General features: G+C 40.5%; 1 protein-coding gene across 1 annotated transcript in view; it reads right to left on the bottom strand.

Moving 5' to 3' along the window:
• LOC119486724 overlaps nucleotides 1-18,732 on the bottom strand; it is a 1,187,645-nt gene that overhangs the window by 1,125,792 nt on the left and 43,121 nt on the right. The window lies entirely within an intron of this gene.

Here is an 18,732-nt window from a genome sequence, read left to right as displayed (position 1 = left end):
GGAGGCATAGGGCCATTCCTCCTGCCACTCTGAAGAAAGGACGACGGGAGAAGTGGATCAGGAGAAGGAGCATGGCCGGTATAAAGACCAAAAGTAGAGAGATGTGAGACGGAGAAAGAGTGCCAGCGATAAGTATGCAGGCTCCTTTCTTGGCTTTTAATTAAAACACCCTGAGAAATTCTGAACAAGCCTCTTCTTTCTTTCTCTGAGTTCAGAGCTTAATGTGTTGGAAAACTCGTCTGGGTTGTAATGTGAGAGGGGCGAGAGAGGAGTTGAAGAGTGGGATGCTGAAAGCAAATGAGAGGCTGTTTACAGATAAAGCCATTAACATTTCTCGTTAATCAATTAACTCATTCATGGATAATGAAAAGACTAATTAACTCCTGGTTAAAAGGCCATGGGAGGCTTGTGAAGGAGATCGTTGCAGAATGAAGATGTGCTACAACAATAGTCTGAACAAATCAGCCATTTAAAAATTAGACGAGTGTAATGAATTGCTTTAACATGAAAGGTAAATGAAAACATTTGAAGTATTTTCTTCTTTGCCTTTTCTCTCCTTTCTCATCCAAATCTCCTCTTTTCTCTCTCTCTTAATCCCTCAAATATGCTGTTTCCTTTCCTTTCCTCTTCATTCCTTTTCTTTCCTTTTTTTTCTAGAGTGGGATGAGAAAGATTGTTTGTTGGACTTTGCTAACATACTCTTGACATGCAGAAAATGGCATATAGCATTTAATGATTTAAGTCTGTGCTAATATCTCCGTCTCAGAACTCCAATACCCTGGACCCAAACTCTCTCTATATCTGCCCGTCTCATCCCCAACTGAACTAGTGACAATAGTGCATCTGTGTGGGCAGGTGCTTCACGTGACATCTTCTTCTTCTTCCTCATTTAAAAATCCAGAATTTCTGAATATGCAAATATTGTTCATTTAAAAAGTTTTTTCAGCTGGATATCTACTGTCTCCTGACTGTAGAAACACAATTGAGGTTTAGATGATGTGACTATGTGATGGACCATGCTGTTTTCATAAACTGTTCGAAGAAAAAAAGGAAATGCACTTTAACTTGTATAAATATCACATGAAATGCACTGTAACATGAAATCAATTTGTATGCAATCCACGGAATCTTGAACCAGGACGTATAAAGAGCGACAAACGCCATGTAGAGAGGAGGTCGGTGTGGATGGGTGGGTCAAAAAACTCTAGTCTTTCACCAAGGAGACTGCTGTTTGTGTCTCGTGTGAAACCAAATGTCAACGTTCATGTATTTGTCACGTAAATTCCGTACTTAGGTTACGCCACTTATGGTGTTATTTCAACCCAAACTGCGATCTTTTCCTATAAACCTAACCAAGTCGATCTATTCCTATAAACCTAACCATGTCGATCTTTTCCTATAAACCTTACCAAGTCGATATTTTCCTATAAACCTTACCAAGTCGATATTTTCCTATAAACCTTACCAAGTCGATCTTTTCCTATAAACCTAACCAAGTCGATCTTTTCCTATAAACCTTACCAGGTCGATATTTTCCTATAAACCTTACCAAGTCGATCTTTTCCTATAAACCTAACCATGTCAATGAAGATTGACCGGTAGATCGAGAGCTTTGCCTTCCGGCTAAGCTCTCTTTTCGTCACAACGGTGCGGTAAAGCGAATGCAATACCGCCCCCGCTGCTCCGATTCTCCGGACAATCTCATGTTCCATTGTCCCCTCACTCGCAAACAAGACCCCGAGGTACTTGAACTCCTTCGCTTGGGGTAAGGACTCATTCCCTACCCGGAGTAGGCAATACATCGGTTTCCTGCTGAGAACCATGGCCTCAGATTTAGAGGTGCTGATCCTCAACAGGACCACATCATCTGCAAAAAGCAGCGATGAGATCCTCAGCACACCGAACTGCAAACCTTCCTCCCCCTGACTACGCCTCCATATCCTGTGCTTTTCTTAAATGTATTTGGTATTTTTTGTTGTCTAATTTCTGTCTTAAATGCCCCTTTTGACAACTGTATTTCCACCTTAAAGACAATGGTGTACGTGGTTTGCTATCATGTATAATCCAGACTTAAAAACGTGTGAAACTGTAGCTTCCAGCTGACTGATAGCAGCTGTTATTCTATCTGTATGCTTTCCCTGTTCCTATGAACCAAGCTGGGTATAATCTGATCTGCATATGTTCAACATCAGTTTCTGGGCTTTCATCCCTACTGGTAAATATACTCCTAGGAAGTGAATAGCAAACAATACACTTTTTACTTCACAACACATTTGTGTCCAAATGATCTAACCTGATCAAATGGAACACGTTTGCATGGGTGTATGGAAGAGTATGCATCTGCATTTCATCAGTGTGCACTCCTGCAATTACTAAACAGCTATTTTATTTGTTATCTTCAATATGTTTTACCTTTTTCTATTCCAATCAGCTGTAATATTCATCCAATTATACCCAAGGGATATTTAAAGGTTCATTGAATCTTGTTCTTTTATTTGCACACTCGCTCTGTTCCTGTCTCCTTCTGCTCACTTCCCTGGAAAATGTGGTGAGAAGGGAAGTTAGTGGGAGTGGGTAGCAGTTGGATTTAAGTATCCAGGCTCCTTTCATTCAGAGAGAGAAACTCTATAAAAGAGGCAGTGAGGCATGCTGGAGGGCAGGGAGTGATCTGCTGGCTTCTTCTACCTGAGAGGAAACACAGGACACACACACACACACACACACACCATACCAATGGGCTGTCAAGTGCAGCCGAGAGAGGCTGTGAGTGGGGCACTCACAATGGGCCCCTGGGGATACAGGGTGACCCCTAGGAGTCTATAATTCAGAGAGGGGTTAGTCTATCATTCACAAATGCTCTGAACAGATTCACAGGGGCAAGACAGGCAGTTCATTATCGCTGTGGAAAGGCAGAGGGGATGAGGGTGGAGGGATGAAAGATAGGAGGAGGGCTGAAAGGAGAGGTAAAAGAGGGGAAGAAAAGGAAAAGAGAATAGTGAATTAAAACAGCAAAATAAGATAGAATTTCTACAACAACAACAACAACAAAGCAATAAACAACACGGAGAGCAAAGGTCACGTCCATGGGGACTACAGATCCCTGAGGACCTGCGTAATAGAAAAAGTACAAAGAAAACAAATAGGATATCTTTCATGGTACACACAAAAATAAACATTTCAAACACCAACATATGGCTTTTGACCTGGTGAAGGTTAGTGGTCACTAGTAGTGCAACAGCCCTGTAGCAATTTAGGGGGTTCAATGTCTGTACAATAGTGTCTCATTTTTTGTCCTGATGGTCCAACTGGAAGACTTCTACTCTATGATGCATAGCCACAGCCAGTCAGCTTACTGCACATTGCTTATAGAAGTCTACAGCCATACCAGTGGCTCTGTGAGGCTCTTCATGGGCACAGTGCTCTGAGCGAAATGCTACTGGCAGCATACTATTACTGTATCATGCTGATGTTCAACATCTTAGTCTAGCGCAAGGGTCGGCAACCTTTACTATCAAAAGAGCCATTTTAGGCAAAAAAAACAAAAAACTAAATCTGTCTGGAGCCGCAAAACATTTGCAGTGAGTTAGGAGCCACACTGAGGGAAAACAAAATCTGAGATTTCGAGAATAAAGGCACAACTTTACGAGAACAAAAGTTGTAATATTACCAGAATAAAGTCATAACTTTACAAGAAAAAAAGTTGTAATATAACGAGAATAAAGTCATAACTTTAAGAGAAAAAAAGTCGTATTATTACCAGAATAAAGTCATAACTTTACAAGAAAAAAGTTGTAATATTACCAGAATAAAGTCATAACTTAACAAGAAAAGAAGAAAATAACACGTAAAATTACTACTTTATTCTCATAATATTACAACTTTTTTTTCTCGTAAACTTCCCTTTTTAAAAATCCACAGGGAGCCACTGGAGAGGAGCTAAAGAGCCTCATGTGGCTCCGGAGCCGCAGGTTGCTGACCCCTGGTCTAGCGTGTTAGCAAGCTAGTATTTGCACTAAACACAAAATGCAGCTGAGGCTGATGGGAATGTTTTGCTGGCATTTGGTAAATACTTGGATATTATCCATCTTTCCTTGTCTGGTTGTCACATTACTCTAAATACAAATATTTTACCAGTGATGGTAATGGTAAAAACTCATATTACGTTTCAGTGGCATCAACTGATTGACACAAACTATTTGGTATTATATTATATTATATATATTGAATGTATGTTCAATCTGATCAGGCTGGCTATAGGATCCAAGCTGCCTCATGATCATCACAGGACAAAAATGAGGCAGATGTCGAGTGTGAACTGTGAAGGGCTGCTTGTTAACTGGTGGAGCATGATGCTGCCGTCAGTGTTGCTGTTCTCACTATTTGGGTCTGTTCAGGTCGACCACAGTTTGGATCTAGTCAGCTTTGGGTCTATTTATTTTTTTCCTCAGGTCCCTTTCAGACCAAGTCACTTAAAAAATGTATTTATTAACATTGGGTTTGGGTAAGGTTTCTATGGGTCTGGTTTACTGACAAAAAACGACATTAGTCAATATGCTTGATAGCAATATCAAATCAAATTATAACTGCTATGCAGGAAGGAGGGAGAAGAGGAGGAAGATGAAAAAAGGAAGAGGAGGAAAACAAATACAGGAGAATTACAGGACGGTCCATTATCATTAAACCTTTAACCCTCTAAGACCCAAGGGATTCCGGTTTTGTGAAGATACAGATATCATATGAAACTAGAAAACCGAAGGAATCCATTGGTAACACTAATGTCATGTCATGCTATCTTGTTGTGAAGGAGGACAAATAACGCTGCAAACTTTTGCTAAATTTTGGTGAGGAAAAACTGTCATGGCCATTTTCAAAGGGGTCCCTTGACCTCTGACCTAAGATATGTAAATGTAAATGGGTTCTATGGGTACCCACGAGTCTCCCCTTTACAGACATGCCCACTTTATGATAATAACATGCTGTTATTTGCTTGCAGTATCAATGTGGTATTGTCTCATATTCTAAAATGGTGTATTTGAATATTTCTGCACACTGGGGTCCCTAAACGGTCTTGGAATTACATAAATTGGGTCTCACTCTACAGCTGAGACTCTTGTGGATTCAATGAGCCCAACTGTATTCATGTGTGATGATGTTAGTCCCCATAGGAAATATTTCATTGTAGTGAGACCATTTAAAAAAAAAATTTGACCTCACTGTATAAAATGATTTATGGTGACCTCTAGGATAATCACACTGAAACTTTACAGCCACAAGCTAGAGATCTAGAGCATTCAGAGGATGTACCCCCCTAAAAAAAATAAAAAAAAACAGGTCTATTGTGGCACCACAATAGGAATCGCCCAGGGTTGCATGTAAAGGCAAATTTCAAACTAGTGTCGAAAATTCTTGTTTGAAGCTGAATTGTCAAAAATGTTTTCAAGACAAAATTCTGAGAATGTGCGTACTACTTCATCTGGACTACACAGATGTCAGTAATTTATTTTAATAAAGACTGATTGCTCCATAAGTGAAAAACTGAAATTAAAAATGCCTGATTTCCATTGGATGCAATGTTTTACATGAGGATTCAAATATCAAATTCAAAATATTGTCAAAAACACAGTTTTTGAGATAAAATTCGGACGTTTACCACTCTACATCTACCATGACCTCAAAATGTTGTCATTTATTTTCATGAACATTGGAGCTTTATTTAGTGGAAATTTGCAGAAGCTGTGTACAGTGCTGTTTACACTAACATGTTTTGATGCACTGTGGGCTAAATTTTTGATCATTCAAAAAAGAAGAAGAAGAAGAAGAAAAAAAAGAAGAAGACGAATATTGACAAGGCTGAACTGTCCAAGCTCTTTAGTACATTGTTTTGGTTACATTTCCAGGGGTGTTGCACAAAACTGTGGGCCCTATACATGAGCAAATTTCAATTTAGTTTTCGAGCCCCATGAGGTGGACACAAACATGACTCCAAATGAATACTAATGTTGCTCATTGTCCTCTGGCTGTGAAGACATCATATGATTTGATATAATGCCTTATAGCCATAACAACTTCATGAGCCAGCCGTGGTGGTAGTTCTGTCAGCTGGTTCTGATGTATTCCGCCCCCTAGTGGCACGCATGTAGATGACACATCACTTACATGCAACAACACACGGTTTCAGATATGTGTGTGCGTGTGTGTTTACATGGTTTCTGGAGTCTGTGTGTGTTAGACGATACCACACAGAGCTGTGACTAAAGGAGCAAAATACAGACATTTCATGCACACACATACGAACACACACACGCGCACGCAGTCACACACAACACAACACACACGCACACGCACACACACACACACACACACAGAGCAGTTTTTCAGCTCATTAGGCAGAGGGTTGCATGTCTAATCAGGTTTTGTATGGATGGTGCAGGGTCATTATGATCTAATTTACCTTTAGTGGTTATTCAGCTGAGCAGAAAGGGAGGGAAGAGGAAGGAGGAGGGAGGATGGTCCAGATCTGAGGGGGAACTTGTGCACTTGTTCTTCACACTGATAAGAAAACATCATTTCTGTATAACACTTTATGGAAAACAATAACTACACAGTTTAAGTTGCAATGTGAACTCGACCTATGATGCCTTCTTTCTGTGTCTGTATATAATTGAATTGTTTCTTTAATCATTGTGGGTATTAGCTAGTTAAAATAGAGAGATGCCTTATTGGAAAATATAGAAATGAAAATATAGATTTATTTTATCCTTAAAGCACAACCAGTAATTTGTTTTCACCATTTAATCCAAAGCTAATCAATGATTTCTTATACTCTGCAGAAAGAAATATAAAAAGAGACTGTAAAATAAATTAGCATATTCATTGTCTAATACACTAAAATAATGTTGGATCATAGGATTGCATAAATGAATTGTTAAAGTTACAGTAATAAATATAACTTTTATGAACAACGGGACACCTGACAAGGTGAAAGGGGTCCCTAACAGCAGAGCCGACCCTAGCCATAGGCGGTATAGGCGAGGGCTAGGGGTGTCCCAAATGAGGGGAGACATTTTTTTTTCTAAATTTTTAACTTTTTTTTTTGTACTATTTTTTACAAATGCAATTTTAATACTATTATTTCAAAATATTACAAACAATAATACATAGCCTATTAAATACGCCCTATTCTCTGGGTTGCCCGCAGCATCAACCTGGTGGGAGTTAATGTCACTTACTGACCAACTTGACGAATTTCTCGCTAGGTTTAGCAACGTTTGAAGCTAGTGCTGCTTGCTGGAGTTGGCAACACTGGGCTGGGCTTAAGATCTAGCTTACTCTTGGTTTCTCCAACCTATCCAAGCTTTAAGCTCTAGCAAACCACATCCTGGATCACAGAGATACTGTGGTGGATAACAATGAGATGTAAACTAAATCAATCTTGTCTACTTCAGTATGTTGTGCTGTATTAAGGTGGAACAATTTGTTCAAATTAAAACATGTATCTCCTTCTTTACAAATGAGCGTTACTTTAAAAAACAAAACAAATACAACCCCGATGTCATGTAGAGGCCAAGCGGCCCTATAACTTTGGACCCCATGGAGCTGGTTAAATTCCAAGCTGTTCTATGGTGCAGGGACATGTATACATGGGGGTCCACTGCCTTTGTTCAAGTGTGTTAAATGGGTTAAAGAGCAGTGTCCAGAAGCAGCAGTGTGTGTCCTGCTCAGTCTGCACGGATAAAGACCTCCATATGATACTGGTCAGTCATGTCCAGCACCCAGCCGGCAGGGCCGACCGGCTGCCAATCAAACAGAGCTCACACAACAATAGGTGGGAGTCAGTCTGAGCCTGCCCACACACACACGCACACACACACACGCACACACACACACACACGCACACACACACACACACACACATTGTAACAGAGGCACAGAGCCCCCATAAATATAGGCTACATCTCCAAAAAACCTATCATGAACTCTGCGGTCAATATGATGACTAATAGGGAACTAATAGTATTATCTGTACTAGTAAACAGATAGAAAAGACTATATATATACATACACAGTATACACTGATCAGCCATGACATTATGACCACCTACTTAATATTGAGTAGGTCCCCCTTTTGCCACCAAAACAGCCCTGACCCGTAGAGGCATTGACTCCACTAGACCTCTGAAGGTCTGCTGTGGTATCTGGCACCAAGCCGTCAGTAGCAGATCCTCTAAGTCCTGGAAGTTGCGAGGTGGGGCCTCTATGGATCGGACTTGTTTTGTCCGGCACATCCCACAGATGCTCCATTGGATTGAGATCTGGAGAATTTGGAGGCCGAGTCAACACCTCCAACTCGTTGCCATCCACGTGATGTAGAAGAAAACGTGATTCATCAGACCGGGCCACCTTCTTCCATTGCTCCGTGGTCCAGTTCTGATGCTCACGTGCCCATTGCTGGACAAAGGTCAGCATGGGCACTCTGACCGGTGGCCGGCTACGCAGCCCCATACTCAACAAACTGCTCCTCACTGTGTGATCTGACACCTTTCTATCAGAACCAGCATTAACTCTTTCAGCAGTTTGAGCTCCAGTAGCTCTTCTATTGGATCAGACAACACGGGCCAACCTTCGCTCCCCACGTGCATCAATGAGCCTCGGGTTTGACCCTGTCGCCGGTTCACCGGTTTTCCTTCCTTGGACCACTTTTGGTAGGTCCTGACCACTGCAGACCGGGAACATCCCACAAGAGCTGCAGTTCTGTAGATGTTCTGACCTGGTCATCTAGACAGCACTATTTGGCCCTCATCAAAGTCCCTCACATCCTTATGCCGGCCCATTTTTTCTGCTTCCAACACATCAACTTCAATGACAAAATGTTCCCTTGCTGCCTAATATATCCCCCCCACTGCCAGGTGCCATGGTAACGAGATAATCCATGTTATTCACTTCACCTGTCAGTGGTCTGCATGTTATGGCTGATCGGTGTATACCCCAGATTATATCGTATGCCAGGATCAGACTACACGATATTTTTGTCTTTGACGATGGTCACCATGTCAGATCTAACGATCACAGTGTCATAAACTCTTACAGTGTCTTGGTCGGGTGACTGGCAAGACTACACGTATGACCACGACCAATAATAATAATAATATATTAGATTTTTTTTATATAGCGCTTTTTAGTGCTCTCAAAGACGCTTAAATCAATCCAATCATGGCACGTCGTATTTCACGATCATGCCCGAGTTCAGACGTCATCGGGGAGGCGGTTGAAGCAACTGTCAAACATGGCGACAGAAGCGTTGTGTGTGATGCTGGCGGTCTGGTGTTGCGAAAAGAAAAAGAACAGAAAGAAAAAAGTAGTTGTGGATGTGCTCCTGGGCGGCACGGAGCGGACGGTATGGGCTGTCCATACTTCAAAACAGAACTTGAGGTAACAAATGTTTGAACATTACATAGGTACAAGTGCCTAGCTAGCTAGATAGTTTATGTTGCTGCTGTTTGTTGAAAAATCTCGTGGAGGAAAAACAATTGGTAAACGACTGTTTGGTAAATGAAGATGTATTTTTTATCAGGCGGTTTTGCAGTCACCCCAACTGAAATCAACAAAAAGTCAATACAGATCCCGTTTACATCTGCCACCAGTGGCCTCTGAAATGACAGCATACGCCATTCAATGATAGGCTATTAAGTAGCGTACACACACAAGCACTCCACTTTTAAGGTCCTATGTATGTTTTTAGTCACCGTAGCATGTTTGCTTTATAAATAGTAGGTTTCCAAGGATTTATATGCCTGTCATATAATATTTCTACCAAAAATCACTGAAGTAATCTATGTAAGATCATTTTGGGTGAATCAAACATGCTGAGTTTCCAATTTTGAATGCTCAGTTTAGTGCAAAAGATTCTGTTGCTTTTATTCTTCTGTAGGACAATGACAGGAGGGGTCTTCGGGAACTCCTGAGGATGGATGTGGAAGACTTTGATTACTTACTTGGAAAGGTAGCACCATTTATTCAAAAAAAGGACACCAAACTGAGGAGGGCTATCGGTGCCAGACAGCAGCTTGCTACCGGTAATCATAAAAGTCAACATAAGAAAATGATGATAGTTTCAAATACAATGAGACACACAGTAACTTGTCCTGCTCCATAGGAGAGTCGTTCAGATCCCTGAGCTTCCAGTACCGGATTGGCCGACCTACTATCAGCGGGGAGAGGGAGGTTCGTCCCGAAGTGGCTGCTGTATTGATCCCCTCCACCTTAAAGAAGGGAGCTTCACTGAGCTGTGAGTGTGACTACAAACAGAGTTCACTCCACCACGGAGTGGGAGGGTGGAGGGGCCGGATTGGAATTGGGCCTTCCTGTCTGCTGGCTGTGGCTCGGCGCTGCTCTCGTCCAACTACAGACACACTGATCATAGCTACTCTCGCAGCACAGAGAGGAGCAGGGTGATCACTGGAACACATGCACATAACACAACCCGTTCTCTTCTGTGAAATACAGCCCCCTTTATACTTGTGAGTCGTTATCAGAAGACGAGGTGCGTGACAAAACGGCGGCATTTGACCACCTGAACGGATTGCACACCCTGCGTGCTGTTACACCGCCACGTGGGGCCCAAAGGCTGTTAACGGACACCCAGATGTGTCCAGAGTGAAGCAAAATAATAAGAAAAGAGAACATCCAGGCAGAGGGCTGCAGGGTCTCTGTAGATACAGACACCACCACACACTTCTAGTGGGGCATAAGTGATGATTGAGAGGGATTCTTTTTGTATCAGTCTATATATTGTTTTTTTAGTTCATTCTTGCATATTTTACCTTTAATACAGGACAAGGTCAGGCCATACATCACATCTCTTTAAAGGTCCCATATTGCAAAAAGTGAGATTTTCACGTCTTTTATATTATAATGTAGGTTTAAGTGATATATAAATACTGTGAAAGTATCAAAACGCTCAATCCACGGAGAAGTACACACAGCCCGTATTTAGAAATTGTGCGTTTGAAACAAGCCGTCAAAATTTATGTACATTTGTGATGTCACAAATCTACAATATTTAGACAATTTCACAACATTCTAAATGTGTCTAGTTTATTTCCTGTTGTAGTGTATGTGAATGACATCAGCTGACAAGAAGTAAACATGGACCCAAGCTGTTTCCTAGCAACGCAATTCTGTTGCCATTCCGTTGAAATGCACTAAAACGGAGCGTTTCTGATAGAGCGTGAATACAGGTATATTCAGACAGAAAGTATGAGAAAAATGATTTGTTGTTTGAACATTACAGCATGTAAACATGTTCTAGTAGAAACACAAAATACAAGTATGAACCTGAAAATGAGCATGATATGGGACCTTTAAGGTGGGTCTCCGACAAATGGGTATGATCTTCGACAAAGCATTCAACCTACTGTACCTAACACCTACAGGTGCACATTCCAGTGCATTCAATTAAAAGCAGTTTAATAAAGCTTTACCTATCCATTTTTAAACATAATTCATTATTTACTGTCAGCCCTAAGAAATTACTTTCTCATATCTATAAGATCTCCAGCTTGGATTATCTCATTCTACCAAAAAACATGTTCAAACACATTCAACATGTTATGCAACAGTAAAATCCAGGTTCAATCCAGAATCCTTCGAAGAGCACACCCTAACCCAACCCAACAGACTCAGACTCAGTTATTCTGGTCACAGGTCACCAAGGAGCAAGGATCTCAGCATTCCATGGACACCATCCCTCTGCTTACTCAGATACCGATCAGACATCACCTATCAGACATATTAAGAAATATAGATATGAGAAATATGTTCTGTACTTAAATATTTTATAAGACAGAAACCATTAAAATTAATATCATTTTATGTCTCTTTTATGTACAGTAGTTCTTCTAGATAACTCAATTGAATACGATACGATACAACTTTATTGTCAGTTTGCACTGAAATTCATTTTGCATCCATAGGCAGCTTAGTTTGAGAAAAAGTACTCATACAGTAGACATACTGTTACCATAGACAGACAGACAAGTAAGACCCATCAAACAAAAAAACAAAACACATCACAATTATTCATACATAACCCATTACAAAATGACCATCTGTCCTCTGGATGTACATGTCTTTAGCAGCACATTAATTATTATTTAGCAACAAGATGGACTGATGGACAAAAGCGTTCTTCAGCCTGATACGGTTAAATGTCGGGACTCTGAATGGCCTCTTGGAGGGGAGAAGTTGATATTCCCCATTTAAAACATGTAAGGGATCAGAAGAGATGCTGTTGGCCAGTCTGAGCATACTCTTGTTGTGAGCTGCTTGAAAGGAGGGTGTCACAGGTTGGCCAATGATCTTCGCGCAGATTTTGATTTGGCTATAAAGTTTAGTTTTAAGTTTCACAGATATACTAGTGAATCAGGCTGTGCTGCAGTACAACAGGACACTCTGAATCACTGAACTGAAAAATAGAAAAATAATCTGGCTGCTGGCTCCAAATGATCTGAGTCTGCGAAGAAAGTAAATGTGCTGCTGTATCTTCTTACAAGTAAATTCAATGTGAGGGTCCATGATAGGGTGGAGTCTATCAGAACTCCCAGGTATTTGTATGAAGAGACCTGTTTAATTTCTACATTATGAATTGTAACTGGAGGCAGCTGACAGTCAGGAGGAAGGCCAAAAATCATTTCTTCTGTCTTACTAGTGTTAATGATAAGAGCGTTTTTGTCACACCATTCAATCAGTCAGTCGACATTACACTGATGCAAACTGAGGTCATCGCTGTCAGTCAGCAGAGAATGACTTTATTAGTTGTGTCATTCCTCTCAGCCAATGAATGTGTTTTTACTGTCATCTGATTGTAACTGTAATGCTACTGTAAATGCTTGATCCTACTTATTTGTTCCAACAAATCACCTGAGCTTGATTGTGCCATGCATGTCTTTTTTAGGGGAGACAGGTTTTTTTTTCAGGGGTAGATAGCAGGTCAACAGTATATGCCACATAGAAGTGGTGTACTTGATTTGAAAGCTGGGAACCTGAAGATTAATTTGAGAGTGTGTCAAGTTTAGTGTAAAATCTGCAATAAACGTTGTGTTTTAGTTAGGCGCCTATTCAAATGTTGAAAGTTTAGAGTGTAAATGGTAAATGGACTTGCATTCATAGAGCTCCTTTCTAGTCCTCCAACCACTCAAAGCGCTTTACACTACATGTCAGAATTCATATATTCAATATTTTGACAAGATATTTGGGTGTTGGGCGTTTCGCTGGCATTTCCCCAGCCTGACGCCCCCGCTATGCCGCCTCAGAGTGACATTTCGTACTGGAGCATCGGCCAAATGAATATCTTGATTCAGGGTGTTGCCACAGTTGCGGGCTATGTGATGTCTCTAGCCACAGGTCCCGTCATGTGTGGCTGGGACTCGTGGCTCTGCCACAGAAGGATTGAGATTATCTCCTTGGGGCCCCCATCGCTGCAGAGGGGCTCTTTGGGTCAATTTCATCTGTTACTCAGTGCTTTAAATGCTTAGAGGGGGAGAAATCGCAGCCACTTGCCTATCGCCCAGCCATTTAGAAGGACTGAGACGAAGCAAAACAACGCAACGGTGAGAAGGAGAGAATGACGGCGGTACAGGGCACCCTTAGTCGCCACCAAATCTTGAGAACAATATTTGGTTCTTTAGCTCTTAAATGCTCCACAAGTTAATTGCTAACTTTGTCTGTCTGCTGTTTGGTGCTGGGCGGGTAGTTTACAGCAGGTTTATCAGAGCTCTGGTGATAATTCTCTGGAGGTTTATCACTACGAGCAACACCTTTCACATTAGACATTTGATCCATTGTTAATACAAAAATATTCATCAGAGCAGCTTTCAAAAGACTCAATGGTGCCTGTTGCTCAACGGGTGGAGCGGGTTGTCCTTTAACTACAAGGATGGCGGTTCAATCCCCGGTTCCTATAGCCTACTGTCTGCATGTCAAAGTGTTCTTGAGAGAGACACTGAACCCCAAGCTGCTCCCTGGGTGCTTTACAGCAGCCCATGCTCCTTAGGATGGGTTAAATGCAGAGGTCACATTTTGTGTACATACAGTATATGGTGAATATAATAAAGTTTAAAGGTCCCATATCATGCTCATTTTCAGGTTCATACTTGTATTTTGTGTTTCTACTAGAACATGTTTACATGCTGTTATGTTCAAAAAAACTTTATTTTCCTCATACTGTCGGCCTGAATGTTCCTGTATTTACCCTCTGTCTTAAACGCTCCGTTTTAGCGCATTTCGACGGAATTGTGACAAAATTGCAACAGAATCGCGTTGCTAGGCAACAGCTTGGGTCCATGTGTACTTCCTGTCAGCTGATGACTATCACATCCACTGCAACCAGGAGAATGTTTACGTTTAAATCTGTGTAAAGGGTCTAAATATTGTATATTTGTGACATCACAAATGGACAGAAATCCTGACAGCTTGTTCAAATGTAGAGTTTCTGAATACGGGCTGTGTGTATTTCCCTGTGAATTGAGCGTTTTGATACTTTCACAGTATTTATTTAGGACTTAAGCCTGCTTTATAATAAAAAAACATGAAAATCTCACTTTTTTTATAATATGGGACCTTTAAGATTTTCTTTTTATTGTGTAAAAATACACAACTGAGGTTAAATGATCTACTCAAAATTGAGGCCGGGGAGATCATTATTTCTACTTCCTAACAATGAAGCTTTGCATTTTGACATTTTGAATACTGCTGGTATGCTGAAACATAACCAACACAACACAAACATAACCAACACATGTACAGCATGGAAAATGGTTGAGAGTAATGGCGTAAAACATGCAGAAACACAAATTTGTTAAAAATGACATAAAAAAAGGAAAAACAAAATGTTTCGGCATCGTGCCTCTGAGGGTATTTGTGTTTTGCCTCCTGCTCTAGTTACAGAATCAGGATAAAATGTAATCAAAATGTTCTACTTTTCGTACCGCAGCTAAGTCGTCCAGTGAATTCCCAGCATGCATCTCCATTTGCTCCATTCACAAAGACTTGCATTAATCTTTTGTAATAACACTTCAGCTCTATTGCTCGTCTACGCTGGAATTGTGTTTATCTTTTCAAACGCTTAGAGAGAAGTCATTCACTGACAGTCATTCACTCAAACTGCCCTGCCACAATGCAGCTCCACTACAAATCAAAGCCTCTTAATGATGCCATTCTTTTGACGCTGAATTTCAACCATTCGTAATTCTTTGGGAAGCTTTTGGCACATTTGATTAGGAGATTAGAAAAACTAAAATTTGGTAGGAGGAAAAAAAAAACAAGAAAAGCGGCTTTGCGGGGTGTTTACAGATTTCAATTGTGTCCGCTGACAGAGGGCAGGGTGTGTGGTCGAGGTCTTCAAGTGCTCCTTCAAAGTCACACTCACATGTTTGGCAGGATTGGAGCTCTGATCTGCTTAAATTAGTGGACTGACAAAAAAATATTTTCTGTAGACCCACATTTTAAAGCTGGTAAACTCTGTTTTGTAGATTACTAACCTGCAATGAGTTATGAGTCAGTGTTATGTTATACTAAAGGATAGTATGTTAGAACCAGCAGTGCTGTCGGGTTAGAATAAAGCACCAAACCACCACTTTTTCAAGAACCATCTGGAGACTCACACCAGCCTTCCTATGATGCAGCAGCGCTGGGTCCTGACCCACTGTGTGGTCTGATCAGTTGACCTCAATTTGCACTTCAGATTCAAAGCAAAAAAAGGGCCTTCACAGAAAGTCTGTTTAAAAAGAAAAGCATCAATTTCCAAATTCCTTCAATCTGAAATCAGCATCATAAAATACTGTAGAGTTAGTGGGGCTGGAGTGAGGATTAATAGGGACTGGTCAGTCTGATGTTAAATACTTCGGTATTTTTCAACCTGGACCCCATTTCTCCATGTTTTGTGTCTAAATGACTGATGGGGACAACACTTTTTGAAACTGGTCCAGTATTGAGTGAGAACGTTGCAGCCGCCAGCCGCTAAACGAGCTGTTGATGCGTTAAAGGTCCCATATCGTGCTCATTTTCAGGTTCATACTTGTATTTTGTGTTTCTACTAGAACATGTTTACATGCTGAAAAGATAAAAAAAAACCTTTATTTTCCTCCTACTGTCTGCCTGAATATACCTGTATTCACTCTCTGTCTGAAACGCTCCGTTTTAGTGCATTTCAACGGAATTGCAACAGAATTGCGTTGCCTGGCAACAGTTTGGGTACATGTTTACTTCCTGTCAGCTGATGTTATTTACATACGCTGCAACAGGAAATAAACTGGGACACATTTAGAATGTTTACGTTTAAAATCGTGTAGTGGTCTAAATATTGTATATTTGTGACATCACAAATGGACAGAAATCCTAACGGCTTGTTTCAAACGCACAATTTCTGAATACGGGCTGTGTGTATTTCTCCGTATATTGAGCGTTTTTATAGTTTAACAGTATTTATATAACACTTAAACCTGCTTTATAATGTAAAAGACATGAAAATCTCACTTTTTACAATATGAGACCTTTAAGTTATTTCACCAGCTGCTTGAATGTGAGGCTTAAAAGACAGAGAATCACTAATCACAAGTCCAAGATACTTGTATTGAGATACAGACTCAATCTCAGAGCCCTGAAATGTGGTGATAGGTGGGAGATTCAGTGGCTTAGATTTTGCATTTGAAAACAGCATGAGTTTTGTTTTGTCAGAATTTAAAACACATTTGAAGTTACACAGGGTGCTTTGTACATTATTAAAAGCAAGTTGTGGCTGACTGAGTTTCATTGATTCTGAAGGTTTTTACAAAGGGGTTTGTCCATATACCATTTATAGCCTGATTTATACAACATTTCATTCCTAAAAACATTGCGGCAATTGATTCTTTTATGGCAGTTGACAGTATTTTGTGAGTTATGGAGTGATTAAAAGAGATGTCCAAAATCTACTCAGTAAAAACCTTTGTCTCTAATATGTCAACAAAATGAAACAAGAATTTTGAACCTGCTTTTATCCAATGTTCAGATATCTGTTCTGGAAATATATGCAAATTAGCCTGTATTTGATAAGATAATGCCTCATTGCATTACTTTAACTTAACACTTTAAACATTTTCAGAAAACTTAAATCTTCAGTAGGCAGTATATTTTTGGCATCATTGGGTACAATTTCCATAATAACCTTTCAGCATATTGTAATTCAAGTGTTCTGAGAGATAACTAGACTTCTGCTCCTCCTCATGGCTGTTTTCAGGCTTTAGAACATCTAGCCTGTGACAGGAGACTTTGACCAATCACAGGTCATTTCATTGAGAGAGCGTTCCTATTGGCTGTGCTCCGGTCATGTGACCGGAACTTTCCGTTCCTTCAACATATTTTATAATGACGGCCACGTCACAAACTTTCTCATTTTACAGCTAAACCGTGCACTACGAGATGATTCTGAAAACATCTGGGGAGAGTAATAGTCATTAACGTAACAGAATATTGATTCATATTTGATCAGCGCTGCCTAGATTGACCGTTTGGTCGGAGTTTGTGAGTGATTGACAGCCGGCTCTCATAGACGGCAGCTGGAAGGCAGACCTCTGATCAGCTCTTACTGCTTGTTTTCCTCCGGTCTGTGAAATCTTGCAGATGCCGTTAAGAGCATGATTTTTTTCAGGTTACCTGTGTCATTTACTACTGTCACGATATAGTGACCGTTTTGTAAAAATAACTTTTTTTAATCAGATTTGCTCCAATCTTGCTTACTTCAGCTTTAATCGCTTAAATTTGTCTCAGTCCTATCACCCTGGCTCTAATGCTGATGCTCTCTCTCGCCTTTTTGACCCTGACTCTGCTCCTACCTCCCCCACCTACATTTTGCCTCCTTCATGCATGGTGGCTGTAACTTGTGGCATTGAGGAGAGAGTTAGGCAGGCTAGTACCAGTAATCCTGTGCCAGATGGATGGAGATTTCCCTCTGCCTTAGCTTTGGTCCGCAAGTGTCGCCGTACGTGGAGTTCTGCTAGGTATGGTGGACCCCTGCTACCACCTATCGTGTTGGTCAGAGAGCGTGGCTGTCCACCTAGACCAGGGGTCAGCAACCTTAACTATCGAAAGAGTCATTTTAGTAAAAAAAAATAAAAAATCTGTCTGGAGCCGCAAAACATTTGAGCATTGTGATGAAGGTAACACAGTTTATAGTGTTAGTATATAGTATATAAGTCCAATGCAGTGAGGGCAAAAGAGACACTGTACTACGGCGTATTAGGGCCACATTGAGGGAAAAAACATCTGAGATTTCCAGAATAAAGTCAGAATATTACGAGGATAAAGTCATAACTTTACGAGAAAAAAAGTCGTAATATTATGAGAATAAAGTCATAACTTTACGAGAAAAAAACAAAATAACACGTAAAATTACTACTTAATAATATTCTGACTTTATTCTCATAATACAACTTTTTTTCTCACGTAAACTTATGACTTTATTATCATAATATTAAGACTTTATTATCATAATATTACGACTTTATTATCATAATATTATGACTTTATTCATATTATGAGTTTATTCTTGAAGTCTCAGATTTATTTTTTTTCCTCAATGTGGCCCTTATACTCATCGTACCGTCGTACCGTCATACCAACGGTACCGTCGTACCGTCTTACCAACGGTACCGTCGTACCAATGGTACCATCGTACCATCCCATAGACCTACAACAATG

The sequence above is a fragment of the Sebastes umbrosus genome, chromosome 4 (genome assembly GCF_015220745.1).
Source record: "Sebastes umbrosus isolate fSebUmb1 chromosome 4, fSebUmb1.pri, whole genome shotgun sequence".
Classification (NCBI taxonomy): domain Eukaryota; kingdom Metazoa; phylum Chordata; class Actinopteri; order Perciformes; family Sebastidae; genus Sebastes; species Sebastes umbrosus.
This window is presented reverse-complemented; position numbering and strand designations above follow the sequence as displayed.